At 51.6% G+C, this 22,206-nt stretch overlaps 1 protein-coding gene and 1 long non-coding RNA gene across 5 annotated transcripts in view; one reads left to right on the top strand and one right to left on the bottom strand.

Moving 5' to 3' along the window:
• Srgap3 (SLIT-ROBO Rho GTPase activating protein 3) overlaps positions 1-22,206 on the bottom strand; it is a 227,324-nt gene that overhangs the window by 144,426 nt on the left and 60,692 nt on the right. The gene's annotated exons all lie outside the window — the stretch shown is intronic.
• LOC104858485 lies at positions 1,834-18,515 on the top strand. The gene is made up of 3 exons (XR_779159.1): positions 1,834-2,020; positions 2,490-2,710; positions 18,471-18,515. It is a non-coding gene; the product is annotated as an uncharacterized LOC104858485 (long non-coding RNA).

The following is a 22,206-nucleotide window of genomic DNA, read 5'->3' on the forward strand; positions in this document are numbered from 1 at the left end:
TTCTCTTCCAGGCATCCTCAGAAGGCCTGGGCCCAGCTGGACCCGCCAGGGCTGTCATGTCGCCCTGAGGCTGGGCTCCAACACTCTGCTCAGGCCTCTAACAAAGCAAACAGAGATAAAGCCCCTCCTGGCTGGGGTGGAACCATCTGGCTGAGACAGGGGTTCCCTTGGACTACCTTGCTGATCAAACCCAGGTGGATTCCACAGGATGCTTTCACAGAAGATGCCACCCTCTCAAAAGAGCCGGGGCCGGGTGCTCTTATCAAATTGGCTTTATTCACCGGGCTCAAGAGGCAGAGAGGGAGCCCATCATTTCTGCAGCTGCCATAGCTGTGACACACCCAGCCGGGTCCCAGCACACAGTATCTGCTGACCACGAAGCTATACTGGCTGTCACTGGGGGATTCGTTTCACAGTCACATTCCCCAAGGGTCATAAAGCGCTTTGCTGTGGAACAATTACAGTCACATGCCTGACTGAACTGATTCTCCCCCAACCCCAGGAGGTGGGGATTAATTATCCCCGTGTGCCAGATGGGGAATTATCCCCTACCTCCTAACGTGGGCCCCACAGGCAGGAAGTGGCAAGGCCGGGGTTCAAATCACCAACTTCAACCACCTCTGCAGAGAAATGAAGAAGCTCTTCTCTCCCCCACCACATCAGGGCCAGCCCAGCGCTGCACAGCGGCTTTCCCGGTGCTCCTCCAGGCACCGAGTGGGAAGGCCGGGATCTCTCAAGGGTCTTGATGCTGACAAGGCCCCACTGCAGCTCACCACACACTCTGACCCTCACCAAGGTCAGCCTGCCACACAGCCTGCAGGCCACTGATGCGTGGACCTGAACCTCCCTCTCTTCTTTCCCAAGCTGCCCCCGTGGAGCCGGAGTCCCCCAACCTGTGCTGGTCCCTTCTCCACTTTCATGCCCAAGACTGAGCCCCAAACAAGACCAAAGGGTACTGAGGGTTAAAAGGCATTCGCTCCAAACTCCAGCTCACACTTGGTAACTTTGCTTCACGTGGAAATTCCAGATGCTGAGACCTGCCTGCCCCAGGATGCCCCTGTGGATGCCTGAGGTCCTTGGCCCTCCTCACGGTGCTTTCTAGTCTGCGTAGGTCCCAGTGACGGGTCCTCTGCTGTTCCCTCTGCTAAGCGTCCTGCCCCATCCTACCTCCTGGGCCAGATGCTGGTCTCTCCTGCCTGTGCCACAATAGGACACCATCCTGTTATCACTTTGTCTTTTGTTCACTTCACATAAAATAAAAGGCACAACAGAAGCACCCTGCCTCTAAGAAAGAGACAGAGACATGGTCCTTGTCTATACCATTGAGCAGTTAGCCACACCAAACCTGGGTTTGAAACAATCTCATGTTTATATTCTTATCTTCCAGGTAGACAGAATGTTCCCAAGGGTAAGGGCCAGGTTTCATACAGTCCCACCCTCACCCTCCACCTAGTCCATTACGTTGTTCTACCGTGTCCCCAGAGCTTTACTTAGTTTGGACCTGAATGTCCCTTGAAGGCTCCTGTGTTGAAGGCTTGGTCCCAGGCTGGTCATAGTACTATAGGAAGGTGTTGGAAACTTACGAGGTGGAGCCTTGTTGGGAGAAGTAGGACACAAGGAAGATGCCCTGTGAGGGGGCTATGAGGACCCTGACTCTTTCATATTCTCTCTCTCTCTCTCTCTCTCTCTCTCTCTCTCTCTCTCTCCCCTTTCTGGCCTCACAATTGTTTCTTCCCTTAGGGTGATCCCTCTGGTATCGTGTCACAGCCATGAAAATGTGACACAGCTTGGCTGGCATCACAAGTGCCATCCTCCTCCACGCCCCATGGCCTATCTTCATGATCCTCCTGCAGAATGAGCAGGTAGGGAGCGGCAGATGAGAATGGGCTTCCTGGGGCAAAGGGAGAAAGGGGTCACCTCTCCCGTCACCTTCCAGCCTGCATCAGGGTGCTTTCCAAAGCCGCAGTGAGCCACGTCTCTCCCTTGAGCACCTTCAGGAATACTTCATCAGCTCAGCAAGGTACAGCCTCGAGGCCCAGTCAGATCAGGTAGTGGTTGAGAATGTGGAAAGCAGGCTGTCGGGCAGCCCGTTCCAAATTTACCCCCAGCCACTTGTGTAACCTTGAGCAAGTCCCCCAGCTGCTCAGGGTAATGCCTCCCTCGTGGGGCTATAGCACAGACTGGAGTAAGAGTTAACAGATGTCACAGCAGCTGTACTCCTACAAAGTCTTTGACTTTTGCTCTTTATTGGGGGCCTGTGAGTACCCTTCCCCTCTCAGAAAGTGTAGGGTGCACTTAGGGCTGTGCTCCCAGAGAGTAGAATATGGCAGAGGTGGGCCAGGTATTTAGTTCAGTGGCACCATATTTGCCTGGCAAGCACAAGGTCCTGAGTTCCCGGGAATGAAAAAAGAAAACAATATGGCAGAGGCGATGGGGTACAAATTCCAAGGCCAAGTCACAGAGGCGCTGTGGTTTCCTCCTTACGCTAGCCCTGTGAGGTCACATGTGAGAGCTGCCATGCTGCAAGAGTATTCAAGCAGCCCTGAGGAGAGGTCCAGGCAGGGAGAAGCCGAGGCTTCCTACTCCCAGCCACAGGAACCAGGTATCACCAAAGCAGATCCCCCAGTCTTGGTGGATCCTTTCACCACCTGCAGCACTAGCAAGATCAGGAATGTGAACAGATGAGAGACCTCAAGCTGGAATCACTCAGGTGAGCCACTCTGACTCATAGAAAATGTGCGATTCTAGGCAAGTCTGTGGTTTTACACTGGTACATTTTGGAATTACTTCACAACAAGGAACAGCTATCACCTATGTGAAGAAATGATACAAATATAAGGAGCAGACAGAGAACATTGTCTGGTATATAGAAACTGCTTGACACTATTATTTAATGATACAACCACACTAGGTTATGAACCACTCTTCAAGCTTTTCATATACTTTTCATTTTAGAGAAAAACCATTTGCACATCAAAATGAAAGATTATAACCCACTGAATGAAACAGAAATGTGAGTCCATGAATAAATAAATCAATAGACAAAGGGGAGAGAAAAGCTCTGCCTTGCAGCAAAATTCCAAATAAAATAGGTAGACAGGGAAAAAAGTACAAGAAATGATGAAATGATAAAGTCACTATCTGACAAAACATGATGTTAAAACCAGGGGGTGCAAGTTTGATGAGGAAGAGAGTGTTTATACAATCTCAAGGGCATTCCCACAAAACGCTGATTACATACTAGTTATCTGGTGAGTACACAGTATTGTTAATTAACCTCGCAATGAAGAAGCTTGGTAGACCCCATGTTAATCACCTGACGAATACCCCACAACCACAGTAACTGGACAGGTCGCACCATGTGGCCTCATCTGACTCACTGAGAAGGCCCTGGGCCACAGCCTGTCTTGATGCCCAGCAGTGGTCCACGAAGAGGCAGTCCCTGCGTCCAGGCCACCGTGTGCTCGACCCACCCAAAGCCGCAGATGCACATCCTCTTGTTGATCTTCACAATGACCCTAGGCTGGTGGTGGTGAACCTATGCCATAGGTGTTACTCTTCTTTTAAGGCAATCGATGTTAACGTATGAGTTGCTTTTTCTAAATTGAAACCTTAGTCCTCAGGTTTATTTGCAGAGTCGGCATTTTGTGATAATTAAGTGGGTTTGGGGTTGCAATGTGGGCACTCGTCTCTAAAAGGTTTGCCATCCCTGCTCTCGACTCTGAGACATGAAGAACCCACCCAAGGCCACATGCTCAGAAAGAGGCAGAGGACAGACATCGACCTTGCTCTGCCTCTGCTCCCTCCGGCTCTCAATAAATGCTAAACTGAGCCCTTTCTGCAGCTCTACAAGGTGGAGAGACACAGACTATCGGCCCAGAACAAGGCTGCAGCCTCCTTCCCTCCTCTGATCAGAACCAGCAGCAGGAGGGGAAGCCGTGGACGGCACCTAAGGGTGGTAGCTTCAGCTCTGCACCCCAGGCACAGGCCCCTCCCTCACTCTGACAGGGTCTCCTCCCCCACTTTAGGCAAGGCTGGCTTGGGGATTTAGTGTTTGATGGGAAAAAGAGATTTTGTTTAGGATGAAAATAAAAGTTCTGGAGATGGATGATGGCACAAAAAAATCATGTGCTTCATGCTGCTAAATTGTATACTTAAAATGGTCAAGATGGTGAATTTTATTTTATGTACACTTCACCACAAGTTAGCTAACAATGTTAGTGCATGCAATACATGCAGCAAAAACGGAAATGTGACATTAAGACATCGCTTAAACCAGGCACGATGGGGCACACCTTTAATGCCAGTACGCTGGAAGGCTGAAGTGAGAGGACCACAAGATCAAGCCCAGCCTGGGCAAAGTAGTGACCTAAGAAGACTGTGTCTCAGAACCAAATGGGTGCGAGGGTGCTGGGTGCTGGGTTCGATCCACAACACTACCAAAAACAAGACACCGCTTGCTACCCTGACACCCACACACACTAAAACTCATCCCCAAGAAGCACATGGACGTGCTGGCCTAGTCTGTGGGGCCCTGGGAGCAATGTCTGTGTGTGTCGCTTGCTGTCCACAGCTGTGAATCATGAACTGGCCCTGCTTCCTCTGTGACAAGGCCCCTAAAATAAACCACCATGAGGACAACACCCGACCCAGGGCCAGAGTTCTAGGAGGAGGAGGAGGCACACGCAGCAGGACGCTGGCTTTTGGGTGAAGCCATGTTAGGGGCAGGAAAAAGGAGCACGAGCTGTACAGCCCAGGAAGAGGCAGTACTCAAGCTACACCACAGACTCCCATTCAGACCCTGGGCAAAGCAGTCAGCCTTTCCACCTTGGTTTCCACGTCTGTCAAAGACAGCAAGAGTAGGAACACCTACCTCAATGGAGTCTGTTGAAATTAATTGAAATAGTGTGTTTTTAAGAGCCTGGTACTGCAAATGATTTCGAAACTGCTACCACTGTGCCTGGCCACGGTTGTGGGAAGGGATTAGAGGCAAGCTGAGTCTCAATCTCAGCTCTCCTCCTTAGTTTTTGAGCTGTGTGATTTTGAGAAGGTCACTCATCCAATGGATGCTTCTTTTTACTCATTCTTAAAGAAGGTGATAATAGTACCCTGCTCATAGGCCTTAACAAGATTAAGGGCACAGATACAGTTTGACCAATTCCTGTCACGTAGTAAGCGTTCAATAAACAAAGACAGTTCCTACTGGCATTGTCTGCACATCTGTGCTCCAGGCCTCTGTCTGACCAAGCTTCCTAAGGCCGCAGCACTGGCTGAGCCCCAGAGGGATGGCGCCCACATGACAGGGGCCAGTGTGTCCAAGACAAACCCAGTTGAGACCGGGCCAAACCCAGCACAGCCATAGGTCCACACCCACAGCCAGCGCCCACTCCTGGGGTGGGACACTTCCTCCTGGCTGCTCCAGGGCAGTGCAGCTGAGAAGGAAGGGAGATTGCTCTCCGGGTTCCCCAAAACAAGCAGCAGGTGTAGGGCTTGCTGGCCTCGCCTCTGCTGTGCTGTGGTCTTGACCAGAGGCATGGTGGAGGTGCAGCGCCTCTTTGCCTCCCTGGGTCCTCTCCTATGGCCCAAGCCAAGCCAGAGGGCTAAACTGAGGCAACTCAGCTTCTGAGGCCCCTCTGGAAAGCTGCCATGATGAGTGCAGAGGGGCCTGGGCGTGGACAGGAGGCGGGCACACAGGAAGAAGGGTGCAGACCCCAGAGGCCTTCTAGATGTGGGGAACCCGGTCCTCTGCCAGGCCTGACCTTATCCCTGCCCACCTGCAGCTATGGTGGATCTGTCCAGCACACTGTGGCTGTGAGCCAGAGATCCCAGGATATCCCTAGGGGAAACATCTTGACAGGAAACGCTGGCCTCTGGGGAGCCTCGTGGCTCACGCATGGCTACCATGCCCAGTTAAGCCGGTTAGCTTGCACCCTCATTCCAGTACCTTCAGTGGGCGTCGTCCAGCAGCTCCTGTCATTTCTGGATGCCAGTCCCAGTCTTACAGCTGCTCAGCAGCACCGCAGGATATTAAATCTGCTGATCTATTTCAGGACCACATGCATTAAATCTATGAGCCAGGGATTTAGCTCAGGGGCGCCACACCTGCCTCGCAAGCACAAGGTCCTGAGTTCAATCCCCAGTACCAAAAAAGAAAAAAACCTATGGATTAGTCAAAACTGCAATCTACCAGGGCAGTGAATGGCTCCAGGTCACTCAGCAGCTGAACCCTGAGTCCTCCGGCAGCCAGGACTTCAGCTCATCCTTGTTATTATTATTACGAGTGAGCACAACAGCCATGCTGTGCCTGGCCATGAGGGGAACTCCCCTTTGATCTGCACCAAAATTCTCCTCTAAGTGAGTTCTAGGTCAGGCTCAACTACATAGTGAGACCCTGTTTCAAAAAACAACAAAAAACAAAAACAAGACAAAATTCTCCTCTTACAAACAGGGAAATAGGTAACGGCCATGCTTAATAGATAACCTCATGGAGCTCCCTGCTGCGGCTGCGGCTGCCTTTCCTGGTCCTCACTGTGTCCTCACCCTGTCCTGGGCCCGCACACCCAGCCTCCAGGGAGTGAGGTCTTGTGACCCCGTCCATCAGTGCTGAAGCCAGCAGCTGTCCTATGGGGCCATTGGAGATTCAGTGATAATTTAGGTTAGCAATAGGAAGCCTTGGACTAGAGGAGCCTTGAAGTCCAAGTCTCTGGCAGCTTCTGATTCAAGAGACAGAGCATCCAGAAGCAGAGATGTCTTTCCAGTGGGGCAGGAAGGGTCACACCAACTGGCTCTGGCAAGGAATATGCTGGGTTCATGTGTGACCCAGCTTTCTGTCACTGTGACAAAATATCTACAATGAATTGGCTGACAGGAAAAATGGTTGATTTCAGCTCACAGCTTTAGAGTCTTTTCAGTCCCTGACCCTGTCGCTTTGGGGTCTGTGGCGAGGTGGTGCATCATGGTGGGAGCCAGTGTGGAGAAGGCATCACGGCAGGCAGGAAGCAACAGAACGAAAAGGGACTAGAGTCCCAGGGTCCCCTCTGAGGGCTCCTCCCAGTGACCAGTTACTTTCTGAGACCTCAGCTCCTGAGGATGCCATGAGGTGGGTGCCAGGCCTTCAACATCAGTCGGGAGACACTCCAACAGGCGCCCACCTGGAGGCCCCAGAGTCAGGCAGCCATAGTGAGAGACCTCACTCTTAGCCCCACTCCCAAAACTCCAGAGGGAGGCAGAGGTGAATGAGCCTCCCACCCCTCTGGTTCTCAGCTCCCCTCGTCTATTGTCCCCCTGAGCCACAAAAGCCCAGCCAGGCTGTCACTCTGCCCTTCCAGTGCCCTCGGCCTTTGTGACCTTTCCCAATCCTGTGTCTCTCTCTGCCTGGCAGACTTGGCCCTTTTCAAGTTACCCCCCCAGATTATAACCCATCTGTGGATGGGCCGGGGATTTAGCTTAGTAGTTCCGCTGCCTGCCTCGAAAGCACAAGGACCCGAGTTCGATCCCTGGTACCAAAAACAAAACAAAACCCATCTGTGGCTCAAGGCCAAAATCTTTAATAGAGCCATCAAGGTCCACAGTTGCCCTTGTGTGCCTTCCCAATGTCGCTTCAGCCACCCACCGGACCCCCTGCCATACTGGACATTGTTTCTCTAGTCTCTGTGTCTCCTGGGCCTTTGCACATGCTGTTCCCTTCACCTGGAGTGTTCCTAAATGGCTGTGCCCATTCCTCTTTCTAATCACCATTCATCTTTCTCCGAACCCTCAGTCTAGATCAGACACCTTTGTTAAATGCACTCACAGATCTGAATTCCGCTCTTTCAAAGCCCTAGCACGGGTTGTCATTACACACTCCATTCGTGCACTTGTTTGACTCATGAGGAAGAGAACCCTGTTAGGGAGAAGCCCCATGACAAGGAGCACTGCAACTGCTCTCACTTATCACTGGATCCACACCCATAAATACTTGTTGACTAAACAGTGAATGAACGAAGGAGTCTCCTACCTGCTGCCTTCCCTGTGCTGCTATTCGCACCCCAGCCCTGGCCTGTATAAGAGCCCCTCACTGCTGGGTTGGTGCCTTCTCTGAAGACCGCACAGCCTGTGTAACCTGTCCACCTGGCCACGAGCTCCTATCTGTTGCAACCCAAGGTCCAAGCACAATAAATGCTTCTCAAACAAACGACTTCCCATCCCATAGCCACCTGGGCCAGGTTGCAGCAGGCATTTCCTTCCGCTCTCATCCACAGGTGGAGGATGTCACCTCCCCCAGATTCACTGCTTCCCCCATAGAAGTTCCCAGCCTCCCCTGGGCCATGGGTGTCGCTGTGGCTGTTTTCTAACAGCACAGGAGTGGCATCGTGGCACCCAGCACCAGCACCCTAAGAGGTGGCACAGCAACGGTGCAGAGGCCCCAGGTCCTGAGGATCTCACGGAGCCCATGGGGCTGTGACGCCAGAAGTCACCATGGACTCTGGTGGAGCACACACTCATGGGTGTCTCACCACGCCCCCTGGAGTCATCATCTGCAGATGTGGGCCCGGCTGCCGGTGCACAGCCGCCCCATGACGTCCACTCTCCCCACTGCCCAGGCCATTCCCATGTCCACGATGATGGGCAGCTCTCTCCCAGACCTCACCTCTTCCACCCCTCACCTCCTCGGGACCACTGCCCAGCCCCACCCTGCACTGGAGCCCTCCGAGGGAAATCCCTCTTCACAGCAATAACTTCTGCCCCAACCTGGTGCCCAGCCACCCCGTCCTTCAGCCCCCTGGACACCTCTCGTCACAGGGTTCTTCCTCCTTTCTGTGAACCTCGGGACTCTGACCCATGACACCCGCCAGCAGAACCGGGCTGTGACCTCGATTCCCCTTGTGGAGGGGCACAGTGGCCCTCACACACCCTTCCTGCCGCCTGTCCTGGGCCTCCCTGCGGCTGCTGCCCACTCTTGCTTTCCAGGTGGAGACTGGGAAGCCCTGACCTCTGTCCTGGGGCCCCTCAAACACCTCTTTACAGTCTATCCCTTTCCCGTAGTGAATACCCTCGTGCACTTAGTCTCTCGACACGCAGACTCCCACAGCATTGTTTCTGCTGCTCCCCTCCACACGCACACCCTCCTCCCAGCTTCTTGTTCTGCCCCACACAGGAGCTGACAGGGCCTGTCCCACTCTCCAACCTCACCTCACAGTCCCGGGGCTGAATTTCCTGCTTATTCTCCCTCACAAACACCAGGTGCTCTCCACCCTTCACAGTGGAAATAAAACCTCTCTGCTGCTCCCCCAGTGGGAAGCATCGTCATTCAGGAAATACCACTCACTACTGGGTTTGAGGGACAGATGAAGATGCAAGCAGTCTGCAAATTTGGTGGACAGACAGGGGCACTGCAGAATGGAGGGGCTTGGGAAGGGGGTGTGAGCTGAGACAAAGACCAAAACCAGACGGTAAGGAGCCTGAAGGAGGACCTGTACTTCCTGGCCAAGATCCTGGATTCTGCTCCCTCTCTCTGTGGGATCTGCTGTTTAGAGGAGCAGCCCCAGACCTCCAAGGTGCAACTCAAGGAGAGGAGAGCCCCACTCCCAAATTCCATTCCCCAGTGTTCCTCTGCTGTTCCCGCTTCACTGTGAGAACAAAGGTGAGCTTCTCCACTTCTGACAACTGCCTAGCCCCAATACCTTCCAGTCTGAAGCTGCCTGGCTGTTTCCTTCCCAGCCCACACTTCAGCCACATACCTCCAAGCATGCTCAGATGGAGCTGGGGTGAAGTGCCCCACAGGAGCGGCAAGGAGACCACCTAGTGACAGCGCAGTTAGAAGACACACACAGTGCCTTCCAATCACGAAGCACTCTCTCTTAGACCTTAGCGCACCACGCCAACCCTCTCCTTCAATCTTCGAAGCAGGGGACATTGTTCTCCTTCAGCTAAACAGAAGCCCAAAACAATGAAGGCACCCTCTAAGGGCGCGGCTAGCCTGTAGGAGCGCGTCACTTCCCACAGACAACACAAGGGCAGAAGTTAAATCCAAAGGGCACAGGTGACTTTTCAGCCCACCAGGGAGACCTTGGGCTTTTCCACTCCCTAGCTAGGATCTGAACACATGCACACAATTTATTCTGAAGTCCCCTTCTTGCCTGTGTCCAGAGCTCACCTCTGATCAGCGGTGACTAGCTGCTCTGAGGAAGACTGAGCAGCGGCAAGTCCACCACTCTCAGGGACCCCGGTCCCTGAGGGGGACCCACGCCCCTGTGCCCGGAGCCAATGCCCTGGGAGTAGAACACCCTGCATACAGCTAGTTTTCAAAATGAATCTTTCATTGTAGGTCCCAGGGCTTTGGAACACCCCCTTTAACTTCACAAAGGTCCACAGCAGCAGAATGAATTGCTCAGGATACTTTTTTCCTGACCTGTGTAGCGTGGTCTGCAAATGGAGACCTCTCTTTGAGTTTCAGCCATCTCTTTGTCTCTGTACAAGCCAATTCTAAGGCGGCTTCCCTAACCAAGTACCCTGTGAAGTGGCAATCTAGTCCTGCCAATATGTGTAAAAACAGAAGGAGAGGGAGGGGGATACAGCTCAGTGGTTCTGCCACCTGCCTCACAAGCACAAGAACCTGAGTTTGATCCCCAGTACCGGGGGAAAAAAAACTGGAAGGAGAAAAGAAGAAAAGCCTTTGGTTTATTATCTCCCTTTTACTTTTTTTGGGGGGGGTGTTGATTTGGTTTTTTAGTACTCAGGATCAAACTCAGGACCTTGCACTTGCAAGGCAGGTGGCAGCACCACTGAACTAAATCCCCACCCCTATTTTTTTTAATCCTCTACTCTGTACCAGACACTGACAATATGAATGTGCCCATTAGTATTCTGATATGCTGCAATGGTGGCCAGCATGACTCTGGAGCCAGACCACAGGTTGCCTGTTGATAAATCAGAAAAAAAATCACCCCTTCCAACATTCACAATTCTGCACCATCTGAGGACAAGACTTCACCCTCACCAGCCCCTCCGCCCTTGAGCACTCTGCAGTACACAGCCAGCACAACTGTACGTGACAGCACTGATTTTAATCCAGACTCTGCCCCCTTTTGGGTAGCCTTAGGTGAGTTTCTGAGCCTTCTGTGAATGTATGTTCATCTGAGCATTAATGAGTGATAAATAGTATCTGCCTTTAAGTCGTGAAAGATAAAATGAGGTAATGCAAGACCCACTGCAAAGAAGCACTTTGTAGGCACAGCTGCTCTCTAACTTACCACAGGCTCCTATCCCAATAAGCCCTCACAAATTCAAATGTCCTAAGTTGGAAAGGCATTTAATACAAAGAAGCTACAGACATCATAGTTCAACCCAACCCACTTTTTCTGTGGTACTGGGGGTGGAACCCAGGAGAGCTCTACCACAGAGCCACAAAACCAACTAAGTTGCCCAGGCAGGACTCAAGTTTTCAATTCTGCCTCAACCTGTCCAACTCCAACCTACTTTAAATGTGCTCAGAACACTTACCCTAGTCTGCAGGTAGGCAAAATCAACTAAAAGCCTATTTTATAATAAAGCATTGAATATTCACGGAATTTACTAAATACTGTGCCAAAAGTAAAAAGCAGAATGGTGCATGGGTGTGCTTTCACACTATGGTAAAAGCAAATGTCATGATCTGGGAACTGTTGGTACTGTTGTAGTTACTCACATAAGAAATACTTCTTACCCTCAGGGAGTTTGCAGTCTATTGGGAGAGCTAGACTGTAAAATTATTACATCATGATGCCCAGCTTTGGAGGAGGGGGTGGCAGGACAGGAAATCAGGAAACTGTTATGAAGGCCGAATAGGAGTTCGACGCATGTGAAGAAATGGGGATGGGAAGGGAAGAGTGAGGGCTTCGAGGAGAAGAGTGAGGGCTTCGAGGACAGCGCGTACCATGGCAGATGTGCCAGATGTTACTGTGTGTTCTGGGCACTGGAGACATTCTCACGCCCTTCCCTACTAATCATCACCCTTTGATTAACCAATACGGCAGTGGCCAGTTTAACGGAGGCTTGCAGTGTAACCACTGCGGCACTGATGAGTTAGACCTCCCTTGGCGGCCCTGGGCATCCCCCAGTAGCAGGTCAGTGCTCCCTGAAGAGGGCTTGAAGGACTCTGAAAGTCAGGACATCCGGGCTCCATCCCACCTCATTGGCTCCCACTTCGGGAGCCTGTTTTCCCATCTGCAAAACAAGGGACTGGGCTAGCGTTTCTCCAGACAGTCAGACAGTACCCCAGAACGGCTTGAAATCTGGACTTTAAAGTCAGACAGACCTTAACATTCGTTATGGAACAAAATCTGAGAACGTAACACACAGACAGCACCTAACACAGCAACAGCCCAAGGGCTCTTTGCCCCACATCGTTCAAGTCTGCAAACCAGGAGTGTTTGAGTGGACATTCAGGGGCCCTCCATGCCCCGCACTGGGGCACCAGGGCTCCAGGGTGATGCCAGGGACATGACAGACTTCAGACGCAGGAATAGTCACTGCCCCTCTGCTGCACATAGGCTTGCCAGGTCTCCGTGCATGGAGCACGCACACAGGACAACAAGCAGGCAGTGGCAGGAGGGTGTGAGGGGTGCTGAGTGGAGAGAGACCCTGAGGGATAGAAACCAGGAATTTCCTGAAAAGACTCAAAAAGAGCCCCCAAAGAATATGAGTCGCATCCTGACACAACACATGTGAGAAGGACAGAGCGGGCTGCTTTGTAGACTCCTCATGGCACCTTGTGGGGAGAACGCGTCGTGGCCCGAGTCCCCTTACAGGATCATCACTGCCGCCACGATGACTGCAAGTAACTTTGCAACAACCACTGCCCAGCACTCCCCTGTGCCACTCTGCACACCTGCACCCCAGGAAGTGATGCTCTCCCAGGGCCACTTCACAGGGAGGACCTGGATTCCAGGAGACCCGGATCCTGCCCAGGGTGGCATGCTGCAGCTAGCCCCGGGCCTGGGACTCTCCCACCAGTGACTGGCCCTCCACTCAGGCTCCAGGAGTAGTGTGAAGTGGCCTGGGCAGTGCACCCTTGTCTTATTTCCCACCAGGAGGCAGGGCCATGGACTCACCTCTTGGCCAACCACACTCGTGGCTAGCCAGTCCCCATCTCACACCGCAGCAGGGTATCGCTCAGAAGAGCCCAGTGGGAGCTTAGTGACTCTTCCCACAGGGCCCTTCAATAGCCGGGGAAGGACTGGGCAGGCTCAGCTCTCTGGAACCATCAGACCCACCTCAGGTTCAGGGGCAACCAGGAGGCACGGAAAGAGCTGGAGACAGTGTGGGTCCACAGCATGCAGGAGCCTCGGGCTCCAGCTCTCCAAAGCAGGACAGCTCAGGAGCCACCCTTGCAAGGCTGAGGTTGAATCACAGAGAACCCTGGTACCACAGAAAGCCCTCTACCTTGAAGAGGGAAGCCCTGTAATAACACACGGGTGTCACCAGCCCTGCCCCTTGCCCAGCACTGTGTCAGTTGGAAGCATATCAGAAATCTTTATTAGACTCTAATGAAAATTCTTGTGAGGGTCTTGTTAAAGTTTTGATTACTAAACTCTTTGGCGGGAGCCCATATGTGTCCAAAGTAAAAGGGCCCAAGAGCCACTGGTAACAGCCACAGACACTGCAGCACTTCCTGGGTAGCCAAGCCAGGCAATGCAGCCTGGAGGGCACAAATGCTGCAGCGACTGCTGCCCAGGTCTGAAGCAGTGCAGGCAGGGTTGGTTCCAAGGGCTCTGAGGGAGAAGCTGCTTGGTGCTTCAGGGCCAGCTCTTTCTAGCTTCTGCCCCTTTGCCCCAGCTCTGCCACCACCTTCCTGCCTTCTCCCAAGAGCATGTCTGTCTGAGTTCCAGTTTCCCCTGCTCATGAAAACACCCAGTCCTGCCAGATCAGAGCCCCCGAGTAACCACACTTCTGGATTATCTCTGTGAAGATGCTTTCTCCAAAAAGAAGTCATGTTCACAGCTCACAGGTGCACAATTCAACCCATAATAAACACCTGACTCCAAATCACAGGGTCTGGATCCCCAGCTTCCATGTGGCCCAGAGCCTCTACCTCTCTCATCCACGTCTAGGCTGCCCGGGTGCACACTATGGAATGCTCGCCCCATGACTCCAGGACTGGCCTGTTGCCAGCCACCGGAGCTGGTCCTCTTCTGGCCCTGTACAGAGGAACTACAGACACAAGGTCATGACGCAAAGCAGACCTCCATTCCCAGTGTGACAATGAGGGGTGTAGTCGAGGAAGGCTCCCCAGTGCTGGAAGTTCAGAAGGGCTGTGCTTGGCAGAGGCTGTCTAAACTCAGAAGATCGGACTCAAAAGAAGTTGGTGGCCCAGGGATGCTGCAGCCAGGGGGTCAGAGGAAGAAGTAAACAGAGATGGAAGTCACGTGACAGGAAGCTGGGAAGTGACCAAGGCACACAGGAGAGATGGTGGGCCATGGTGGATGGTTGTCAGCCACAAGCCCCTGAGCATTTGCACAAGGGGGCCTGGCCCAGCAGGCAGGCTGGCAGGGCACCGCTCCACATCTGGGGCCAAGGCCAATACTGCTGGGGTGGTTCGGCCACATCGGCCTGGCTCTGAGTAGGAGACACTCATATCGCCAGTTTAGGTGGCTGCAGAGCAGGATCCGGCCTCACACTCTGAAGGCAGCGGTGTATGCTGAGGCCAAGAGGGGCCCTGTACCATAGGCCCTGAGCAAGAAGAGCCCCTGTGGGGTGACAGGCAAGGGTGGCGCAGACAAAGAACAGTAGCTCTGAGCAGTGGGAGAGAGAACAGACTGAATAGGAGCCAGGAAGAGGGGGGCCACAGGAACAGTGCGGGGCCTGGAGGTCAGGGGATGAGCCCAGGGAGGGCAGCAGAAGTGGCATCTAAAGACCAAGACTGTGCCACCCTCTGCCTTGCCAGCTCCGTCCACCTCAGTTTCCTCTCCTCGCACCCCAGAGACCATTTCCTAAGACCCTTTCCAAAGCCTCCAGCTCCATCTCTCCTGTCCCACACTGCTCTTCACCTTCGCAGGACGGACTGCAGCCTCAAATAATGGATTCATTGGCCCTGCTTACTTTCTAACATCAGCCACACAGCGTAGGGACCAAGTTCATCCCCCGCCCCAGTGCCAGCACAGAGCCAGGATCCATCTACACACAACATCCGCAATAAGGTGTGAAGCAACCCTTGTGTCTACCCACAGAGGTCAGACAAACAAGTGTGGTCTACCCAAATACTGGCATATTATTCAGTCATCAAAAGGAAGAGAGTCCTGACAGATATCACGACAGGGTGAATCTTGAGGACATGATAGTTGCAAAAGGACAAATACTTCAGGGCTCCATTGATTCATACAGAGTAGGTTAGTGAGCCAGGGGCTGGCAAAGAAAAGGCAGGAAGTTGGTGTTCAGTGGGGACTGTTTCTGTTTTGCAAGATGAAAGGGTTCCCAAGGTGGATAGTGGTGATGGCTGTGCACTCCTATGAGTGTGGTAACTGCATCTGCACACTGTTAAGATGGCAAGGTTTATACATCACGTGCATTTAACCACAATTAAAAAATCGGACTTTTTAAAAGGTGGGGAAAGTGCTTATCAAGGGAGTAAATGGGGAAGTGGGAATTCAATGAGGGAGGACGGGAGGGAGACAGAGGTAAGTAACAGGTGGAAAACAACACAGAGAAAGAACAAGACGAGGGACCAGAATGATACCCGAGGAGCCGCCTCTGCTCGCACTTGGTGCTTACCCTGAGGCCAGCACCCACTTCACATACCAGCAACAGCCGGGAGGTGAGACATCTCCTGACCAGGGATTCCAGCCTCGCCTGCCCCGCCTGTGTGTCAGAACCAAGAGGAGGCAGGGGGCCGTGCACTCTCCTGAACCCATTCCCCACGTGTCTCATCTCCTCCCATCTTCTCAGAGACCTGGGAGGAAGACTCAGAGATGGGCACCGAGGGCAGTGAAGCATGCGGCTCACCTCTGAGGGTGCCGGGCACCACCCCGGCTCACAGAAAGGCTTCCTGTGGGTGGAGCCAGCTGTCCTACCTAACAGAGCCTTACACTGCCCAGGGGAGCCCGCGAGCCAGCACCTCATTCCCAATGTGCCCCAGAGTCCCTGGTTGCTCCCCTCTCTGTTGGATAAGCATCTAGAAGGCTGACAAAGGGCTGGTCCATCTTCCACGTGTTCCAGCATCTCTTAGACATGAGCTCAAATCCTGAGTAATTTAAAAAGAGAGAGAGAGAGAGAGAAATCACTCAGATTTCAGAACTCCCGCTGTAGGTTGGTTTACATGTCTCGTGGGAGTGTGTCACAGTCTATCTTGTGCTTTGGCTTTTTTGTGTCTTTTCAAGCCCTCTGCCATCACCCCCAGGAGATGTTAAGTGTCAGGGAAACAGAGTATTTTTCTCTTACCTCTGGATCCTCAATTCATAGCACAGGGCAAGTGGACACAGAGAGTCCGTGATGAGCCCTGTGTATGCTGTGCTCTGAACTAACTCCTGAACGTGACGCCAAGCAGCACTCCCCTGAGGGAAGACAGCGGATGTCTGTGGGTGACCCGGGGCAGGACCCAGGTCTTCCATGGGGACGGGCTGGGACACTGGGTGCCAACGCTCCTGGTACTCCTGGCACCCTGCCTGGTACAGGCAGTGCCCAGGAAATATGCGGTACAATTGAAAAACACAGCATGTGTTTAAATTTAGAAAGATTTAGTACAGTAAAAGACACATTGTCATTAATCCCCCCTCAAAGTATGCTCCTTTGCCTGGATCACACTCATCCCATCTCTCTCACTGCTTTCTGAAACAGTTCTGGAAGTCCTTTTTCATGAGTGTCTTTAGTAGTGGCTGCCTCAGTGCCTTGAATCAATTAAAAATGTTTACTGTTCATGGACGTTTTGACTTTGATGAAGAGAGGTAAGGTGCCCAGTGCCAGATCTAGTGAAGAAGGCCAGCAAGGATACACTGCAATGTACCTGAGCCTGCCTTCTCACTGGATGGCTCTCGGCAGCAGCCTTCACTGTTATTATTTCTGTTGAGCTCGTTAAGATACTCACGGAACAGGACTTCCAGACCAAGACCAGGCCAAGCGTGGTGGTGCATGCCTGTAATCCCAGCTACTCGGGAGGCTGAGTCAGAGAATCACAAGTTCAAGGTCAGCCCAGGCAATTTAGCAAGAGCCTGTCTCAAATTGAAATTTAGAAAAGGGCTGGGATGGAGTTCAGTAGAAGAACCTTGCCTAGCATGCACGAGGCCCTGGGTTCCAGCCCCAGGACTGAAAAAAAATTTTCGCAAAGGGCACAAAACCAGTGCCCTCTTTACCATACAGAGTCCATTGTGGTAGAAGAGGTAGACTCTAACCAAATAATTGTATGAAAATACATTTAAATTATACTTTCAATTACACAAATTTATGGAGTACAGTGTGATAATTTGACACTTATACTGTATACAGCATGTAATGATTAAACCTGGGTAAACAGTCCCATTTCCTTAGACACTTTATCTAGAATTTTAATTAACATGCAGTTACCGTGTTTTTATGGAGTAGAGTGTGATAGTTCAATACATGTAAACAGCATGTACTAATCAAATCCAGGAATTAATGTTTCCATTGCCTTGCCATTACTTTGTATTTGAAGTCTCTGAGCTCCACTCTTCTAGTTATTCATAAAATATACAATAGATTATGTGCATGTGAAAGGTTGAAACCTGCAGCAGAAAGAGAGACTGAGGAGAGGTTCACAGCACATGAGAACTCATAGATGGGAGACATTAACCAAGTCAGAGGGAGCTGCAAGTTCAAGGTCCCCCTATAAGTTCAGGATGGGAAGCAGCATGGTGAGTCCAGGGAAAGAAAGTGGCATCCCTGGCCAGGGTACTTGGGATGGCATCGAGACCGTGCAGCGCCTCAGGGACCACACCTAGGAGTCAGGCTTGTGCATGTTTCTAGATAGGAAGCCTGTGGTTTTCATTGCATTCTTAACGAGCTCTTTGACCCTAGTACACTTCAGAGGAGCCCACTGTCAGAAGCCCAGCCAGATCCTAGGCTTCATTTAATGATAGTCAGAGCCCCAAGCATGGTGATGCACACCTATAATCCCAGCACTCTGGGAAGCTGAGGCAGGAGAATCTCAAATTCAACCCAGCCTGGGCAATTTGGAGAGAGTTTGTCTCAAAATAAATTTTTTAAAAATTAAAAAGAGCTGGGATGTAGCTCAGTGCAAAAGTCCTGAGTTCAATCCCTAAGAGAAAAAGAGAGTCAGAGAGAGGGGAGTGGCCAGAGACAGAGAGACAGACAGAGATCAGCTCTTGAACACTAAACAAAGACCAGCTCTTGGACATTGAAGAGGGCATCTGTCATTTTTGCCTATCCCACATTCATTCTCCTCTTTTCTGATATCCTCACTTTATTTCCTTTTGGGGAAATCATCCCTAATCCATTCTCACTCCTTGTGCTTTCTGTGGAATTAACCCTACCTCCAACTCTAGGGAAGATCATGTGACCCCCAAACTGGCCAATGAGAGAAGAGCAGCTGTGGTCTGAGATGGGCACATGACCAAGCAGGACCAATGAGCATCAGCACCAGGAACTGCAGGGGCTACCACCCAGGATCTCCTGTGGTTGGCCAACTGGTGAAGAGTCAATCTGCATTAGCTGATATTTGAAGCATAGAGTTGGCCTGGGACAGAGGCATCTGGAAGAAAGCAGCACCAAACACTGGAGAGAATCCCATAACAATCCCATGTGAACCCCTGGATCCAGACTTCCCCATAACTGGAACTCTCCCTGGACTCATCAGTCACATGAGCCAAGAATTACCTGTTTAGGCCTGACTGGATTGTGTTTTACTTGCAACCAGTAGTTCTTACTGATACATCTCTCTAGTCACAGTTTGGAAAAATGAGGCCCAGACAGGCATCACAATATACTTTACAACAAAGTCTTTGTAAATGGGGAGGGGAGAGGGGTTGAAGTGAGGGCAGAGGAATGGGGAAAAAATAAGAACCAAGATATGTTATGTAAAGTTACAAATTCCCAATGATGAATGTCAGCACACTGCATACCTAAGAAGTACCAATAAAATTAATGAATGAAAAAAAAGACAAGAGCCCAGAAACTGGGCCTGTGTTCCTGGGTAGGCTGGGGCGAAGGCCAGCAGCGGCTTGTTCCTTTGGCCGTGATACCCCTTTCTCTTTCCCCTTGGCCTGGATCCTAGGGAGAAGCAGCTTTCCCTTCCTCTCTTTTAACCTCAAGGGCCCAGGCAGAGAAACAATAGGGAGGACATGATCCTTGGTCCAGCCCTGACCAAGAGACATCTCTGGGTACTGAGTTCCTTCTGTGGCTGGGACACAGGTAGCTTGGCAAACCCTGAGACTGCTGGAACAAACTTCAGCTCACTAAATCGCTAAAATGTACTTTTAGCTCAGGCTGGGCTCAAACTTCCAATCCTCCTGTCTTAGCCTCTTAGAGAGCCAGGATTATAGGTGTGAGTAACCATGCTCGGCTAATGAAATCCATCGCCACAAGTAGTAAAACTGGTCCTCTCAAAGTCCAAATGGAATTTTCCCACCCACAATTAAAAATTTCACATCTTCTCTTTGGTCTGGGTTAGTGACCTACAGAACCCTGTCCGATCTGGAAGCTAAGTTCCTCTTCCATCCCACCTAACAAGGAAACCATCTCCTGATGCTCACAGTGCCAGCTGCTGGTCATGCCTCTGCAGGGATGGGTTCACTCACTGCCCACCCAGCCTGCTCTGTCCTTTACAGTCCCTGGTCATTTCCAGCATGTGAGCTGAGATGTCCAACCGCATACATGGATGGCACAGAGGTGACAATCGAGGCTCCCGACTCAGAGGTACCCGAGTGAATCCCAGCTCTGCCTCTTTCTAGAAAAGGGAACTTGGAAAGTTTCTTCTCCTTACTGAGTCGTTTTCTTATCTGGAAAGTGGGGATAATCAAAGGCGTCACTGGGTTTATCTGGCTCTTGGCACTTAGCAAGCGCCTGGGGAATGTAGGTGCCCAATGTCGCTACTGTGATAACTGTCAACAGATATTATCACCCCTGGACTCCTGGGAGCTACGGCCACCACACAAGAAAGCAGAAATGAGTGCACATCCAAGAAGTCAGGCATCCAGTTCCCATTCCTGCTCAACAGCCTTCATTCTCTGCTCTGTACTGGGTACATCAGTAGTGCCACGCTTATTTCACACGGTGTTCAAGAGGGAATAGCAACTAACAAATAGTGGCTAATAACATCACTTCCATAGAGCTTTACAGTTTACAAAGTCAGTGTCTCTTCTCCCTCCCACCTTCCCTTCTTTCCTCTCTTTTTTCTCTCTCCTTCCCTTCCTCCCTCTCCTCTGTGGGACACAATTGTGAAGACACAGAAGTGAAGCAACCAGCCCAGGGTCACACGGCTAGCAAATGGCAGAACAAAGATTTGCTCATACTCCTCCTCCAGCTGTCTCATTCAGCGCTGAGGCCCAGCCCAGGGGCAGATGTTCAGTGAGACTTGAGTTCTGTCCACAAAACCATGCCACCTCCAGGGCAAAGGCTGCTAGACCAACCTACGGGGCAGGAGCTTCCATGTTAGGAAGGACTCCCCAGTGGGACAGCATTTGGGGACACATGGAGAAGAGAAGGGGGTGAATTGGCTTCAGTCGGCTCTCCTGGCTCCCAAGGGAGGTTCAGCTTAGGGAAGACTTGTTCATTCACCTCAGCCTGCAGAGGGCTAGGTGGAAGAGGGGACACCACCCCAGGCTCATGAAGGGCAAGTAGGAACTGCTGAGGAAACTCTAATAGGCAGCAGCTGTCTTCCAAACACAGGCTGTTTGGTTCCCACCCACAGAAAGACAGAGTTAATGAGCATTACAGTGGGTTGAGCTGAAGCCACAGGAAGTGAGGCTGGCTAGGAAGTTATTCTCAGCCCTTGTGGTTCCCTGATCCCTCTCCTCTCTCACCACTTTTCTTTTGGTTACAGAAGTAGGCAACCGCGGGATGTACCCTCAGCCACCAAGACGGACTCAGTCGGGTGGGAGGGCAGGGCCACAGGCTGAGGGGTGTGTGAACTTCTGGTCTGACCCACTTCCTACCAATAACTGGAGAGGGAAGGCAAGCAAAGACACACCCTGCAATCACCCTAAATACCTAAACTCCATCCTCTTGGAGTCCTGCCTGCTCATCAGGATCCACTGCCCCTGAGGAACTGTCCCCCAGTGGACGCAGTTCCCGGGGAGCTTCCTCTCAACGTACTTCCCCCTTGCTCTGACAGATCCGAGCTAGGGTCCTCTGCATGGCAGGGAGTCTTTCCTCTGTGTTGTCCCAGGGAACTTGTCCACCAGGTCTGTTTGTCATTTCTCAGTAACAGAATGCATACAACCTGAAGAGGGAGGCCCAGGAGCTGAGAAGCTGTAATTGTGTTCAGACAGCAGATGTTTGGGGACAAACAGGCGGCCATGGGCTGTGGGAACAGAGTGTGCGACTTGGAAGCAAGAAACCTGGCTTGCAACTCCAGTTCTATGAGGCCTCTCAGGCAAATGGCTTCTTCAGCTCTCCCTCTCCTCTGGAATGGGTGGGGAGGATAACACACCTACACTTCTCAGGGCTATCGAGAAAATCCGGGGCAATGCACTGGGAAGCATCAGGCCCTGAGAAATTCCTAGCAGTGACCATTTCTTTGACTTAAGCCACTGAAGGGTGCACTAAATAAGAAGATAACTATATTTCTTTGGCCATTGGGACAAATTTCCACACATTTAATAATTCAATGCAACACAAATGTGTTATCTTGCAGTTCTGTGGTTCAGAAATCCAGGTGGACTCAGCTGGTTTTTTGCTAAGGGTTGTACAGGGCTAAAATCAAAATGCCAGCTGGCTGAGCTCTTGGAAGTCTGGAAGCTGGCTTCTTGGTGGATTGCGGTTGTGACAGAACTGTCTCCTGGCTGCCAGCAGGGAGCATCCCAAGCCTCACAGTCCTCTCTGCACCCTTTACCCAGACTCCTGCACCTCAGAGCCAGTAATGGGACAGATATGGCCTCCTGATTCTGCCTGTGGGTTTCCCCCTCTCTTTTGCCCGAAGTCAGGGAGATTCTCAACATTCAAGGGATTATTTGATCAGGGTGGACCCACCAAACAGTGTAAGGTCAATATTATTCTCAGTATTGGATTGCTATGGGTTTTGAATTGTGTCCCATTTAAAAAAAAAAAAAAAAAAAAAAAAAT

This window comes from Fukomys damarensis, unplaced genomic scaffold (assembly GCF_012274545.1).
Source record: "Fukomys damarensis isolate Sample0158 unplaced genomic scaffold, DMR_v1.0_HiC HiC_scaffold_24, whole genome shotgun sequence".
Lineage (NCBI taxonomy): Eukaryota > Metazoa > Chordata > Mammalia > Rodentia > Bathyergidae > Fukomys > Fukomys damarensis.